The 15619-nt window shown below is 36.3% G+C and overlaps 1 long non-coding RNA gene across 1 annotated transcript; it reads right to left on the reverse strand.

The window, feature by feature from the left end:
* Positions 1–213: 213 nt before the first annotated feature.
* On the reverse strand, positions 214–1027 carry LOC128033767 (uncharacterized). Its single transcript, XR_008189805.1, has 2 exons — positions 767–1027; positions 214–417 (listed from the first exon to the last, which is right to left on the reverse strand). It is a non-coding gene; the product is annotated as an uncharacterized LOC128033767 (long non-coding RNA).
* Positions 1028–15619: the final 14592 nt, after the last annotated feature.

Consider the following 15619-nt stretch of genomic DNA (forward strand, 5'->3'; position numbering starts at 1 on the left):
CGATGATCGAATCTATGAATCAAATAAAGATTTTAACTTTGGCTAGAGTTTTTCCCATTGATTTTTATTTTATTTTATTTTATGATTTCTTTTTAATTTGTTTTAATTTTAATTTTTGTTTTTAATTTTAAATCATCTCTTATTGCTTTCTACTAATTCATCCTTTTCAAATAAATTTTATTTTTGCAGATTGTAATAACAGATTTTGCCCAGTATAAAAAAATAATAAAATAATAAAAGGGCCACAAATAAATACTAGTCCAATTGCAACAAAATTACAAACGGGCCACAAAGCCCAAAAACCAATGTAAAACAGTGGCCCAAATTCAGTGGCCCAAACCAAACACGGCTCGAAACAGACAGAAACCCTAGGATTTCCACAGCGCCGCAAGCCTCCAAATCAGCCCCGATCTTCACCTGCACAATAAGGAAAGAAAGCAAAACAGTATATGGAAAGAAATCAAGAGATTGAGAATCAAATCAATGTAAATAGTATTTTATTTTCATATTTCTTATGTATATTATGGCTATATAAAGCCATTGTTAAGACGAAAAAAGGGGATGGGAAATCAATAAAAGAAGCATTTTTACAACATCAAAGAGAAAAAAAACTACTTTCGCAATAAAAAAAAACTGAGTTCAAATACAAAAGGGCAAATCGATCGAAAAGGTGGATGTTCATCATATTTTTTATTATTGTTATATATTTTTTTATTTTTTTATTTTTATAAACGAATAATATAGATATAAAAAGGAAAGGAAATACCTTTGTTTGAGTCAGAACCGCCGTGGATGGCCGAGGAAGCCGTCACCGAGGATTGACGGCCGAAAATCGGAAGGTTTTCTCGAGATTTGGGCCCTCTCCATAAATATTTTGGCAATCTCAGGATTAGATTCGAGTTTAAAGGCTTTAGAAGGTTCAGATCTGAAATTTTTGGCTCTCTGACCACCGCATACGGCGGCGTCGCCGCCGATGGCTGGTGGCCAGAGCGATTTCCGATGACCGGCCGACGCCGGACTAAGGCCGGACGACTGGGAAAGGGGAGAGCTCTTTTTGAAGGTTTTTGTTTTTTTTATTTATTTTGGTTTTGAAAATGATTTTTTTTTAGATGTTGGGGGCTTATATAAGGTACCAAAACGGTGTCGTTTTGGAGAGCCCCCAGATGCCTAAAACGACGTCGTTTTGGGGAGGCCGACCCGACTCCGACCCGACCCGGCCTAGGATCCGCGTGTTTTTTAGCGGAGGGGTAAATTGCATTTTTAGCCCCTCCGCCTTTTAATATATTTTCAATTAGTTTTTTTTATTTTTTAAATCCGACCTTTAATTTATTTTAAATTCCGACTTAATCCTTTTGAACGGCGCCGTTTTAGAGGAGAAGGGAAAATTTCCCTTCCAGCCCTTCTATGTAATTCGCGTGTTCGAATTAGTCCCTGGGGTTTCATTTATTCACGGATTTACCCCGGAATTTTTCAATTGCTGTTCAATTTGGTTTTTCTTATTGTTTTCTTAATTAATTTTAAAAATGTAATTGTTTTTTTTTTGAAAAAAAATATATGTATATGCTTTATTTTTTTTATGCGCATTTATATTTTTAAAACTAAAGTTTTATTCACATTTATATGTATACATATTTTTTTGGATTTTAATAATGTTGACATCATTTAATAATTTTTTTATGTTCTCATAAGTACATTATAAATTTTATAAATCAAAGTTTTACATGAAAATTCATATGTATGCCTCTAATTCTTCGTAATTTCATTTATTATATTTATATTGCTCATTTATTTGATATATTATATGCCATTAGTTATTTATTTGTTCATATATTTGCATTATTTCTATGCTATCGTAGTATTTATTATTGCATTATATATTCAATGTAGCATAACATTACATTTTTTTACTCGATTTTTTTTAAAATCAAACTTTTTTAAAATGGATATTCTTTTAATCAAAATAAGAGTTCATTATTGGGAATTCAACACGTTGTGTCCTAACGTATTGGATGTGACGCATTGATTTCTCGAAATGAAGATTTTTTAAAATAATAAAGGAAATATTCCGAGTTTGGGATTTTAAAGGAATTGTGCCCTAACGTATTGGGTGTGATTTCTTAAATCTTGGATAAGTGGATGTTCTTTTAAAGTAAAGGAAATATTCCAAATTTGGGATTCTAAAGGAATCGTGCCCTAACGTATTGGGTGTGATATCTTAAATCTTGGATAAGTGGATGTTATTTTAAAGTTTTATTATACAAGTATTTTGGCCTAATTCATTTTGGGGAAAATTATAATGCCGTGCCCTAACGCATTGGGTGTGGTATCTTCTTTCTCTAAAATAATAAGGGTCTTAATACGTAACCTTTTAAGTTTTGCTAAGGATTATGTTTTTTTTTCAAATTCTCGACCTTAAGACATTAATTAATTAACTAGGTACCAATTTTTTGGCGTTACGAGGGTGCTAATCCTTCCTCGTACGTAACTGACTCCCGAACCCGTTTTCTAAAAAACTCGTAGACCAAAGCTATTTTTTAGGTGATCCAATCACACCCTAATAAAAGATTGGTGGCGACTCCCAATTTTCATTTTTTTAAGTCGAAAGCCTAAAAACTTTTATTTTTCAAAAAAATGGTTTCGACAGCTTGGCGACTCCACTGGGGACATTTTAAAGAGAGTCAAGCCACAAAGTTAATTAATTTTTGTCTTATGGTCGAGAAAAATATTTAAAAAAAACCTCATAACATCCTTTTGCATTCATTATCTTCTTGTTTAAATATTATTTGCATTATGCATTTCATGAGTTGAACAATTTTACCCTTTTAAGTTGGAGTGAGAAACTATACCTTCGTGAGGTTTTTACCTCCGTGTAGGGTAGTGGATTGCTTTCGGGATACATTCGTACCTATGTCTTCGTGAGATTTTTCATCTCTGCGCACCATAGGAAATGTATTCCCTGAATCGAACTCGGTCCATATGAGCCTATAATGGGTGAGGTTGAGGAATCTGCTGGTTCGGGTACCTTTACTCTAGAAGCCAAACTTCATATAATGAACCTTAGGAATCCACCTTAGGTAGAATTATACTAAACCCTAGTAGATATCCAATTAAGGATCTTTATTATTTCTTGATTATATCTTGTGTTTCTATGTTATACTGACTTTTGGTGTTTTATTTGCATGACATGACATTTCATTTCATCATAAAAGGCGTCAATTCAAATTCAGTTGCTAGATAGAAGGCTTATCATGGAAAGCGGGTTTCTTGATAAAGTGAAGGACAATGCGGCTGTTCGAACTTGGTCTGAAACAACGCAGTAAGAAAAGGGTAATAGTTTGGCTGATGAGCATGTATCAGAGTTATGAGAATTTACGCATGTCAGTGCAACTCAAAACAATTTGCAAGAATTGAAGGAAATCTGGAGTCAGTGGAGTGATGAGGTTAGACAGCTCTTTTATGATAATTATGGGGATCTGCCTTATTTGCTTGATGTAAAGGTAGACAAGCATTTGTTTCAAGCCCTCGCCCAATTCTGGAATCCTGCTTACAGCTGCTTTACATTCGGAAAGGTCGATTTAGTGCCTACGATAGAGGAGTATATGGCTTTACTCCATTGTTCAAAGTTTCAAGTGGACAGGGTCTATTCAAGAGCGGTAAATGTGCCAACCTTTTCCAAGAAGCTGATGAGTGTAACAGGAATAAGTGAGCAGTGGGTTGTCGCACGAATTAAGCAAAATGGGGACAGTAAGTGCGTTCCTTGGAGAGGCTTGAAAGATGCAATTCTTACACACCCAGATGTAAGGAAAAGGTTAGATGTTTTTGCTTTAAGTATATATGGCTTGGTTGTCTTCCCTAAAGCCTTGGGGTATGTGGATGAAATAATCACTAATTGATTTGACCGGCTCGATAAGAAAGTTACACCGATTCCAGCAATTTTGGCAGAGACTTTCAGGTCATTGAGTACATGCCGGAAGACGGGCGAAGGTAGATTTGTTGGATGTGCACAGCTTCTACTCGCATGGTTTCATAGTCACTTTTGGAAGGTAGATAAAGTTTCGTATCGGGTTTTCTCTAAAAATTATTCACCACTAAAGGAAATAGTCGCTACGCCCAGGAGAGATGACATTTCGAAGGAGAAGTGGATAGCAATTCTTCAAAATCTTCGAGAGGAGGACATTGAGTGGAAAGCTCCTTGGTTACTTACAGATGAGACCTTGTATAGGTGTGGTAGTTTTGATTGGGTTCCTTTGCTAAGGGTTTGAGGAGCTACTGGATACGCCCCATTATTGGTGCTAAGGCAGTATAGGTCAAGGCAATTTGTACCTGCGACCCAAGGGATAGCTGATTGTGAATTTTCATACAAGGATGATGGTTATAGAAAGAAGATTCAAGAGATGGCTAATGCGTGGAAACAAACTAGCCGAATGAAGAGGCTAGCTGTGGGTCCAATGACAACTCCTGGGTATCATCAATGGTGGGTTAGAAGGATAAATGATAATACACCTAAGTTAAATCAGGAAGAAAGCCAGTCAATAGAAGAGCATTTGCGAGTCATTCCTTCTGAGTTGGAAATGGTAAGACAAAATTTTGAGAGGAAGAATGCGGATTTGGAGAAAAGAATAGAGCAAATGGAGGTGGAAAAGACGAACTTGAGATTGGACATAGACGTTCAGAAGCTTGAGAATGAGAGGTTGAAGAAAGAGAAAAACAAGGCTGATGAGGAACTAGACAGTCTAAAGACGGATTATAAAAAGTTGCATTTGTCAATAAGAACTGCTGGGCTGGGAAAGACGTCAGAACAGTGGCGAGTAGAAATCCAAGAAGAAAAGGACAAGGTCGATAAATGGGAACAGAGATTTCAAGAGATGCAAAGGCGAAATGAGGCCTTAGAAAAGAGTTTGTCAGAAAACCAGAAGGAAAATGGTGAGTTAAAGGATAGGGTGATTGTATTGGAAGGATCTCTTCGTCAGTATCGAAGTCGAAACTCTACGATAGAGTTAAAAGCAAGCTTAAGCAAGATTGACAAAATGAAGAAAAGAATTGAAGAGCTAGAAAGGTGCTGCAAAATTGTGAGATTCAGATCAAACACTTGAAAGCAAATGAAAGTCGTAATAATGAATAGCTTCACCACTTTCAGAGTTAAGTTAGAAGCAGAGATCATCTTATCGAGGAAGCTGTGGTCCAGATTCGAGAAGTGGCTAATCATATACAGACTTTAGCAGTACAAGCTGACACACTGAGTGTGAAGTATGAATTAGAGTCAGATCGGGGGCAAGAATTGACTTTGTTACTTAGAAAGATTAGAGTTCTGGGTACTAGGGCAAAGTCTTATTTGTAATTCATTTTATGTAAAGGAATTTAATTTCTAGTAAAGTTTTCTTATATGGAATTGAATTAAAATTGACGCATTTTCTGCATTCATTTCATGCATTGCATTGTTTCATATGCATTAATAAATACATTAAGGGATTCTAATTAATCTAAATCACTCTTCAGCTAATCTGGAAACCAACCAACCTACCAAGCACCACTACGGTACTCGATCAAAAACCAAGGATATGGATCAAATAATGGAAAGATTAGAACAAACCCAAAAGGAAATGCAGAAGCTGCTTCAAAAGCAAATGAATGAGCAGCAAAAGATGATAAACAAAATGATGGAGTCTCAAGGGAGTATGATGGCTCAGTTAACTCAGTGGTTCAATAAAGGAACTGATAAAGGAAAGGGTTCTGTGCTCAATATTGAAGAAGGATACAATGAGGGACTTGTCTATCCTCCGGACTTTACACCCCAACAAGTTGAGATGTACCCACGTAGGTCCTCTGTTACCATAAATCCTCCGGGTGACGCTGCAATGCAAATGAATTTCCAGATGGGATCAAGCTCTAACCCCAGTGCCAATTTTGTTAATCCTGCTATTTCTGATTTTGATGAGACGGCTGGAAAGGAAAAAATGAATGATGAATTATCAAAACAGCTAGAGGGAAAGTACAAATGCTTGGAAGAGAAATTTAGAGCGATGGAAAGTGCAGAAGGCTATTATGGAATAGATGCTAAAGAATTGAGTCTGGTTCCAAATTTAGTACTCCCTTACAAATTCAAAATGCCAGAGTTTGAGAAATATAATGAAACCAGTAGCCCCGAAGCTCATATTACCATGTTCTGCAGGCGAATGACCGGTTACATCAATAATGATCAACTCTTGATTCATTGCTTCCAGGATAGCCTCACAGGGGCAGCATCCAAGTGGTACAATCGATTGAACCGTACCCAGATTAATTCATGGAGAGATTTGGCACAGGCGTTCATAAAGCAGTACAGCCATGTGACTGACATGGTACCTGATACGATCACTCTGCAGAATATGGAAAAGAAACCAGGCGAAAGCTTTAGGCAATGTGCGCAGAGATGGAGGGAGGTTGCCGTACAAGTTCAGCCGTCTCTTCTAGAAAGAGAGATGACGATGCTTTTTGTCAACACATTGAAGGCACCATTTATTACACATATGTTAGGGAGTGCTACTAAAAGTTTTTCCGATATAGTTATGAATGGCGAGATGATAGAAAACACTATCAGAAGTGGGAAAATATATGCTGGAGAAAGTAGCAGAATGACGGCCTCGAAGAAGAAAGAGAACGAGGTTAACAACATGAGTTCATATTCGAAGACAGTTACAGTGAACCAGCCGGGAAATCAGCAAGGATCATCGAAGCAGAGATCTGATACAAGACAAAATACAGAGAAAATTCAATTTATGCCAATTCCAATGACGTATAGGGAGCTATATCAGAATCTATTCAATGCACAAGTGGTTGCCCCTTTCCACTTGAAACCACTGCAGCCTCCATACCCCAAGTGGTACGATGCAAATGCACGATGCGACTATCACGCGGGAATTGAGGGGCATTCTATAGAACATTGTACGGCGTTCAAAAAGGTGGTGGAAAGACTTATAAGCTTGGGCGTGGTAAAATTGGATGATTCACCCAATGCAGAAAATCCGTTACCTGATCATAATGGAGTGAACATGATAGGTGGGAGCATGGGTAGAAAGATTAAGGAAGACATATCAGAGGTGAAAATTCTTTTGAGGTGGGTCTGGAAAAATATGGTGAAAAGGGGATTGATCATCCCGAGTTCAGAGAAATGCTTCGAAAGGGTAAAAAATTACTGTGAGTTCCATCACGATGAGGGACATAAAATCCAGGAATGCGTAGAATTCAGAGCCTTGGTTCAAGACCTGATGGATAACAAGGAGATGAAATTTTATGAAAAAGTTAAGGAGGAGGGGAGCATTTGCACATCAGAGGCTTCGAAGGTTCCAAGAATAGTACAGCCTGTGGTCATTATCTCGCGACCCAAGAAGGATGAGGTGAGAGCACCAGCAATGCCAAGGATCATAATAAAGAAACCTACAACATTTCCTTACCAAGACAGTAAGAAGGTCCCAATGAACTACGAGTGCAATACGACTGTCCCAGGAAAAGAGACGGCAAAGGGCCAGTGTGTGAGTACCAATCCAGAGTCTATGAAAGAGGCTATAATAGGGGAGCAAAAAGGGAAAGTAGTTGAGCCAGTGAAGGAGGAAGAAGCTGTAGAATTCCTCAAATTTTTAAAGCATAGTGAGTATAATGTTGTCGAGCAGTTGCATCAACAACCAGCCCGCATATCTGTACTGTCCTTACTCTTGAATTCAGAAATACATTGAAATACGTTGATGAAGATGCTAAATGAGACCTATGTGTCCAAAGATATTTCTGTCAGTAAGCTAGATCGGTTGGTCAATAATATCAGTACTGATAATTTCATTTTTTTCAATGATGATGAAATACCTTCGGGGGGCATGGGATCTACTAAAGCTTTGCATATCACTGCACGATGCAAGGGGCGTATTTTTCCAGGAGTACTGATTGACAATGGATCAGCTTTGAACGTATTGTCATTATTCACACTTAACAGGCTACCCGTAGACAGTTCGCACATGAAAACTTGTCAAAATGTAGTGAAGGCATTTGACGGTACAGAAAGGAAGGTCATGGGAAGAATTGAGGTACCCTTACTGATCGGTCCAACAGTTTATGAGGTAGATTTTATTGTGATGGACATCAAAACTTCCTATAATTGCTTATTAGGAAGACCATTGATACATTCGGCAGGGGCAGTACCGTCATCATTATATCAGATGTTGAAGTTAGTGTCAGATGGTCGGTTAGTGACAATAAAAGCCGAAGAGGATATAATAGCAGTTGTATCCAATGAGATGCCGTACGTGGAGACCTATGATGAGTCAGTTGAATGCTCATTCTGATTTTTGGAGTTTGTAAATGCGGCATTTGTTCGTGAAGGGAGCAAAATTTTGGCTCCAAAATTATCCAAAACCACAGAGATGGGTTTACAATTGTTGCTAGGAAAAGGAGCTGTACCCGGAAGAGGGCTGGGAAGATATTTTCAAGGGAGGACTGAGATTCCAGTACTGAAAGAAAAGCAGGATCACTTTAGCTTAGGATATAAGCCAGATAGAGGACAGAGAAATAAAGAAATAGAAAAAAGGCAGGAAAAGAGAAGAGCGCGTTTGAATGGGGAAGAAGTTAGGTAGGAGCCAATGATAATTCCCCACATATCCAAAAATTTTGTATCTGGAGGAGTTATTTACCAGGAGAAATGGAAATCGGTTGAGAAAAGCATTGAGGAAACGTTAGGAAATATACACATCAATGCCATTCATGAGCACGAGGATGAGGAGAGAAGCTGGCTGGACATTCGCCCTTATGAGCCCGGAAGTGTTCTAGACAATTGGACTGTGGAAGAAATACCTAAAGTCTTTAGAAATGTCTCAGAGTAATGTTCAGAACAAACTTGTTGTTTTAGCCTAGAAATAACAAGAATTCTTTTGTGAAATAGGCCTATGTTTGAATATCATTATTTTAATAAAACATCTTTGCAATTTTTTTTGAACAAATATTCTTTCATTCTTTCCATATATTCTTTCATCATTGCACAAATATTGTACATAAATTCATACATTCTTTTGTAACCCTATTAGGTCCCTGTGTATCAATGACGTGAATGACGCTGTTACGAGCTCAGAGTGCCCTTTTGAACGAAACGTGTTTTTAGAGGGATCGCAAGACTTTGAAGGTGACGAAGATAGTGGTTTATCTTTGGACTTGTTGAGGATGGTAAAACAAGAGGAAAAGCAAATCCTACCACACAAAGAATCAATAGAAATTGTGAGCTTGGAGGAAGAAAAAGAGGTGAAAATTGGAACTGAGATCTCTGCAAAGACAAGACGAGACCTCATTGAGTTACTTCAAGAATTTAAAGATGTCTTTGCATGGTCCTACCAAGATATGCCCGGATTGAGTGCTGATATTGTAGTGCATCGCCTACCTATAAACGAGGGTTGCAAACCCGTTCAACAGAAGCTCAGAAGGATGAGGCCTGATATTGTGCTCAAAATAAAAGAGGAGGTTAGGAAACAGTTTGATGCTGGGTTTTTGCAGGAGGTCAAATACTCTGAATGGGTAGCCAACATCGTTCCAGTCCCTAAAAAAGATGGAAAAGTACGAATGTGCGTAGATTACATGGATTTGAACAAAGCAAGCCTAAAAGACAACTTCCCATTGCCACATATTGATACTTTGGTGGATAATACAGCGGGATTTTCGCTGTTTTCTTTTATGGATGGGTTCTCAGGGTATAATCAGATAAAGATGCACCCAGAAGATATGAGGAAGACTACGTTCATTACTTTATGGGGAACATTTTGCTATAAGGTGATGCCATTCGGATTAAAGAATGCGGGAGCAACATATCAGAGATGTAACACCCCTAACCCGTATCCGTCGTCAAATTAGGGTTACGAGGCATTACCGAACAAACACAACCATTTTAAAAACCAAACTGATCACAAACATGAAAATTAAATCATTTTCGCATAGCTATTTATAATTTACAATCAAAATCTAACCAACATCGTACTCAAACCTATACATGCCATAAGATCAAGTTTAAATATTTAACAAAATACCAAAAGAAGTCGATAGTATGATAGACTATGCTGATGATCCCCGAGCTCGTAACGCGTCTCCAAAATCCATAAAATCAAATGGACAAAAACAATCAAAGTAAGCTTTTATAGCTTAGTAAGTCTATAGCATATCTAAAAATACATAAAAAAGAATCACATAATTCTTTAAGTAAATTTATTGAAATCACAAATATCAAATATATTTACTAACCAATCATTGCTATATTAAGTCATTTTGTTTAAATCTAAAAGAATGTATATTTAACTAATATACATAAATGGACAAGGGTATATACATTATATGCATATAATCAAGTTACTAACATAATCATTAATCGCATATCTTGATTACTAGAGTACTTATTGTTCGCACTTCATCGGATCCATTTATATATAATTGTTCAATTACATATATCAAGAGCAAAATTTTATACTTATCAACTATAAGTGCCGAATGCACATATACACTTATACCCACCTATGCCGAATGCATACATATATACACACATATATTTATATCCAACAATTTCATGATAACCGATATATATATAAATATACATACTCACTATTCACAAGGATTCAAATGATTATATACTCATCAACCACCTTGAAATAATGCTCATAAATTTATCCATTTCATATAAACAAAATCATATATATTTATACCCAATGCATAGAATCACTTAATTTAAACAGATTCACTGGCACTTCACGATAGGCTTATAGTTTAATTCCGTTCACCCAAGCACTTAGCACTGCTAGGCCTATAGCTTTGATTCAGTTCACCAAGACTTAGTCGCTAGGCTTGTAGCTTTGATTCAACTCACCAAGCACTTAGCCTGCTGGACGTATAGTCGATTCAATTCACCGGCACTTAGCACGCTAGACGTATAGTCCGAATAATTTCACCGGCAATAAATCCGATAGTCGTTTCTCGTTGGAATTGAATTATATTCAATTCTACGTAACAATCATGCACTTAAAACATACTTGTATAATTCACAACAATAATTTCAGTTCAAAGAAGTCAGTAATTCATATTCGAACTATATATGTATATAAATCCATACATAAAAATTCAGCTCAAAATTTATAACCTATATCTTTGAACCACATAGGTACATGAAATTCAAACACCAAATCCAAATCAATATCTTCATGATTCAACCTAACAAATTTATGTATATAACTTTATAACTTGAATCCTACTACTAATATCATACTATTAAATTTATAATATACCAAGTAATATACATTTAACATTCAATTACTTAGATACATACACATTTTATGGCATTAAATTCACTTCAAAGAAAACATATCATACATTCAAATATATTATAAATAATCTAAGCTAATAATTTCATACCTTCAATTCAATACAAAATTATACATATGTATACATACATATTTGCATCTCATATACATTTATATATAATTTATACTTATAATTCAACTCATGAACTTATATATATATATATATATATATATATATTCATACACAATCGAACCTCATGCTCATATATATAACTTCATATCTAATTTCAATACAATAACTTATACATGCTTATTCAACCCTATTAATATTTTTATAACATTCACAATTCAACTAAATTCAAAAACTTATTTATATATATATACATATATCTATATATATATATATATATATATTCGAACATTATAAATACAAATATAACATCCATACTTTTACTTAACTCCAAAAACTTATAATTATATATACATACTTATTCGAACTTCTTATTTACATATATAAATGCTTATATTAACTAAATTCAATTTATATACTTTTAATTATAGCTCATCAATTATATAATAAATATACACACATATATATATGTTGAGTTAATAACATTAAATTGCTAATAGACTTACCTCGGACGATGGAAAATCGAAGTCGGATGATTACTCGACTAATTTGGCTTTTCCCCAATCTAACTCCGATTTCTTTGGTTCTCGATCTAAATATATTCAAAATAAGATAATTTATTTATTAACACATTCAATTTTAATCCAAAAACACATAATTTGGCAAATTACTATTTTGCCCTAATATTTACACTTTTGCAATTTACTCCTTATTACATAAAACACAATTTACACAAAATTTGCCCATACCACACAAGGGCCGAATATTCATGGTTCTCATACAAGTCCACACATTGCATTTATTTCGCACTTTAGTCCCCCAAAAATTTAATTTCACAATTTAGCCCTATTTACTCAATTTCACTAAATATTCCAATACAAAATATATTAATCTAACAAATATATTTCATATTTCACCTACTAACATCATAAAACTCAAGCATTCATCAATGGCATAGCTCAAAATATTCATCAAAATCAAAAATTCAAGCATGGGTCAAATAGTAATCGAAGCAACGATCTCAAAAACATAAAAATCATCAAAAACCGAACAAAATCCCTACCTTAATCAAAGCTTGAAAGTGCCGAATGAAACAAGCTTTAAACCCCTTTTATTTTCTCTCCAATTCGGCCAAAAGATGAAGAACATGGCATTTTGATTTGTTATATTAAACATATATTAACCTTATTATTATTTTACTATATTAACCTTTACTAATATATATATAAAACATATATAATAAGGTTACATTAGTCCTTTGCCACCCACTAACTTACATAGTGGGCTAATTGCATAATAAAACCTCTAAATTATAAAGACAACAACAATTAGGTGTTTTAATAATTAACCCCTAAATTTTTATTTTACGCGATTAAGCCCTTTTATTAAATCAGACACTTAAACGAAAAAATTAAAACACGAAAATTTCACATAATTAATTGCATACAAAATAAACACACAAAATAATATTAAAATATTTTCTAATTTGGATTTGTGGTCCCGAAACCACTATTCCGATTAGAGTCAACCCTGGTTGTTACAAGAGAGTCATGATAGCCTTGTTTCATGATATGATGCACAAAGAAATTGAAGTATATGTTGATGATATGATTGCCAAATCCAGAACAGAGGAGGAACATGTGCAGGTCTTGAGAAGATTGTTCTTAAGATTAAGGAAATTTCAGCTCAAGCTTAATCTAACAAAATGCACTTTTGGAGCCAGGTCAGGAAAGCTGTTAGGCTTCGTAGTCAGCGAAAAGGGAATTGAGATTGATCCATATAAAGTCAAGGCAATACGAGATTTATCGCCACCACGTACCCAGAAAGAAGTGCGAGGTATCCTGGGAAGACTGAATTACATTGCTCGGTTCATTTCACAATTGACCGAGAAATGTGATCCCATATTTCGCCTTTTGAAGAAACATAATCCTGATGTCTGGACTGAAGAATGTTAGAAAGCCTTTGAGAAGATAAAGCAATACTTATCTAACACTCCAGTGCTGTCACCACCTAGCCCAAACAGACCCTTGATTTTGTATTTATCGGTGTTCGACAACTCTATGGGATGCGTACTGGGTCAACATGATGTGACTGGAAAGAAAGAAAAGGCGATTTACTATCCCAGCAAGAAATTCACTGATTGTGAAATAAGATATTCGCCTATCGAAAAATTGTGTTGCGCCCTAATTTGGACGACCAAGAGGTTGAGGCAATACTTACTCTATCATACGACTTGGCTAATCTCAAAATTAGACCCTTTGAAGCATATGATGGAGTCGACAGCATTGAATGGCAGAATGGCTAGATGGCAAATCTTGCTCTCGGAGTTTGATATCGTATATGTAAGTCAGAAAGCCATCAAGGGAAGTGCGATAATAGATTTCTTGGCTAGCAGGGCTCTGGAAGATTATGAGCCTCTAGACTTTGATTTCCCAAATGAAGATTTGATGTATGTGGCAAATGCTGAAGAGGATCCCCAATAGAATCATTCTTGGAGATTAAACTTTAACGGAGCATCGAATGCAGTAGGCAATGGGATTGGGGCAGTCCTGGTGTCTCCGAATAGAGATTATCATCCTTTCACTAGTAAATTAGACTTTGATTGCACTAATAACATGGCTGAGTATGAAGCTTGCATCATGGGTCTACGGGCAGCCATAGAATCAAGACATTAGATGTGTACGGAGACTCAGCATTGGTAATATACCAGCTAAGAGGGGAATGGGAGATGAGAGATCTTAAATTGATCCGTTACCGGAGATTGGTTTTGGGATTGATCGAAGATTTTGACAACATTACCTTCTGTTATCTCCCCCGAGAAAAAAATCAAATGGCGGATGCTCTTGCTACTTTAGCTTCCATGATTAAAGTGAATCAATTAGATGACATGAAGCCTATTCAAATTAGTATTTATGAGATCCCAGCCCACTATTACTGACATTGAGGAGGCAGAGAATGATAATCATCCCTGGTACCAAGATATATTGCAATATGTGAAAAATCGCGAATATCCTGATCAGGCAACGGAGAATGATAAGAGGGCATTGAGGAGGCTAGCTATTGACTATGTCTTAGATGGGGAGATCCTATACAAAAGGGGAAAGGATCGAGTACTATTGAGATGCGTGGATGCTGTAGAGGCTAAGGAAATTTTAGAAGAAGTCCATGAGGGGGTTTGTGGAACACACGCTAATGGATTCACCATGGCTAGACAGATTATGAGATTCGGGTATTACTGGTCCACCATGGAAGGAGATTGCATCAATCATGCCAAGAAATGCCATAAATGCCAAATTTATGGGGATAAAATGCATGCACCTCCTTCTCCACTTCACGTTATGACTTCTCCATGGCCTTTCTCCATGTGGGGTATGGACGTCATTGGACCAATATCACCGAAGGCTTCTAATGGACATCGTTTTATTTTTGTGGTTATTGACTACTTCACTAAGTGGGTAGAGGCGACCTCATATGCCAATGTCACGAAGTCAGCAGTCAGCAAGTTTTTGAAGAAGGAGATTATATGTCGATATGGAATGCCTGAAAGAATCATATCTGACAATGCGCTGAATCTGAATAATAGTACAATAGCAGAAGTCTGCGATCAGTTCAACATTAGACACCATAATTCATCACCGTATCGCCCAAAGATGAATGGTGCAGTGGAAGCGGCGAACAAAAATATCAAGAAAATCGTAGCGAAAATGGATGAAACTTACAAAGATTGGCATGAGAAGTTACCCTTCGCTCATCTTGCTTACTGAACATCTATCAGGACTTCTACTGGGGCAACACCTTTTTCGTTGGTTTATGGAATGGAGGCAGTGTTACCCATTGAGGTCAAAATTCCTTCTCTCCGGGTGTTGGCTGAGTTAAAATTGGATGAGGCCGAATGGATCCAATCTCGGTATGATCAACTGAATCTGATTGAAGAGAAAAGATTAAAAGCCATTCGTCATGGCCAAATGTATCAGAAGCGAATGATGCGAGCTTATAATAAGAAGGTTCGTCCTAGAAAATTTCAGGAAGGGGATTTGGTTTTGAAAAAGATCCTCCCTTTACAAAATGATTTCAGAGGGAAATGGATGCCAAACTGGTAAGGACCTTATGTCGTGAAAAAGGCTTTTTCTGGAGGCGCTTTGATTTTGAGTGAAATGGATGGCAAAAATCTTCCGAATCCTGTAAATTCAGATTCGGTCAA

The sequence above is a fragment of the Gossypium raimondii genome, chromosome 10 (genome assembly GCF_025698545.1).
Source record: "Gossypium raimondii isolate GPD5lz chromosome 10, ASM2569854v1, whole genome shotgun sequence".
Taxonomy (NCBI): Eukaryota; Viridiplantae; Streptophyta; class Magnoliopsida; order Malvales; family Malvaceae; genus Gossypium; species Gossypium raimondii.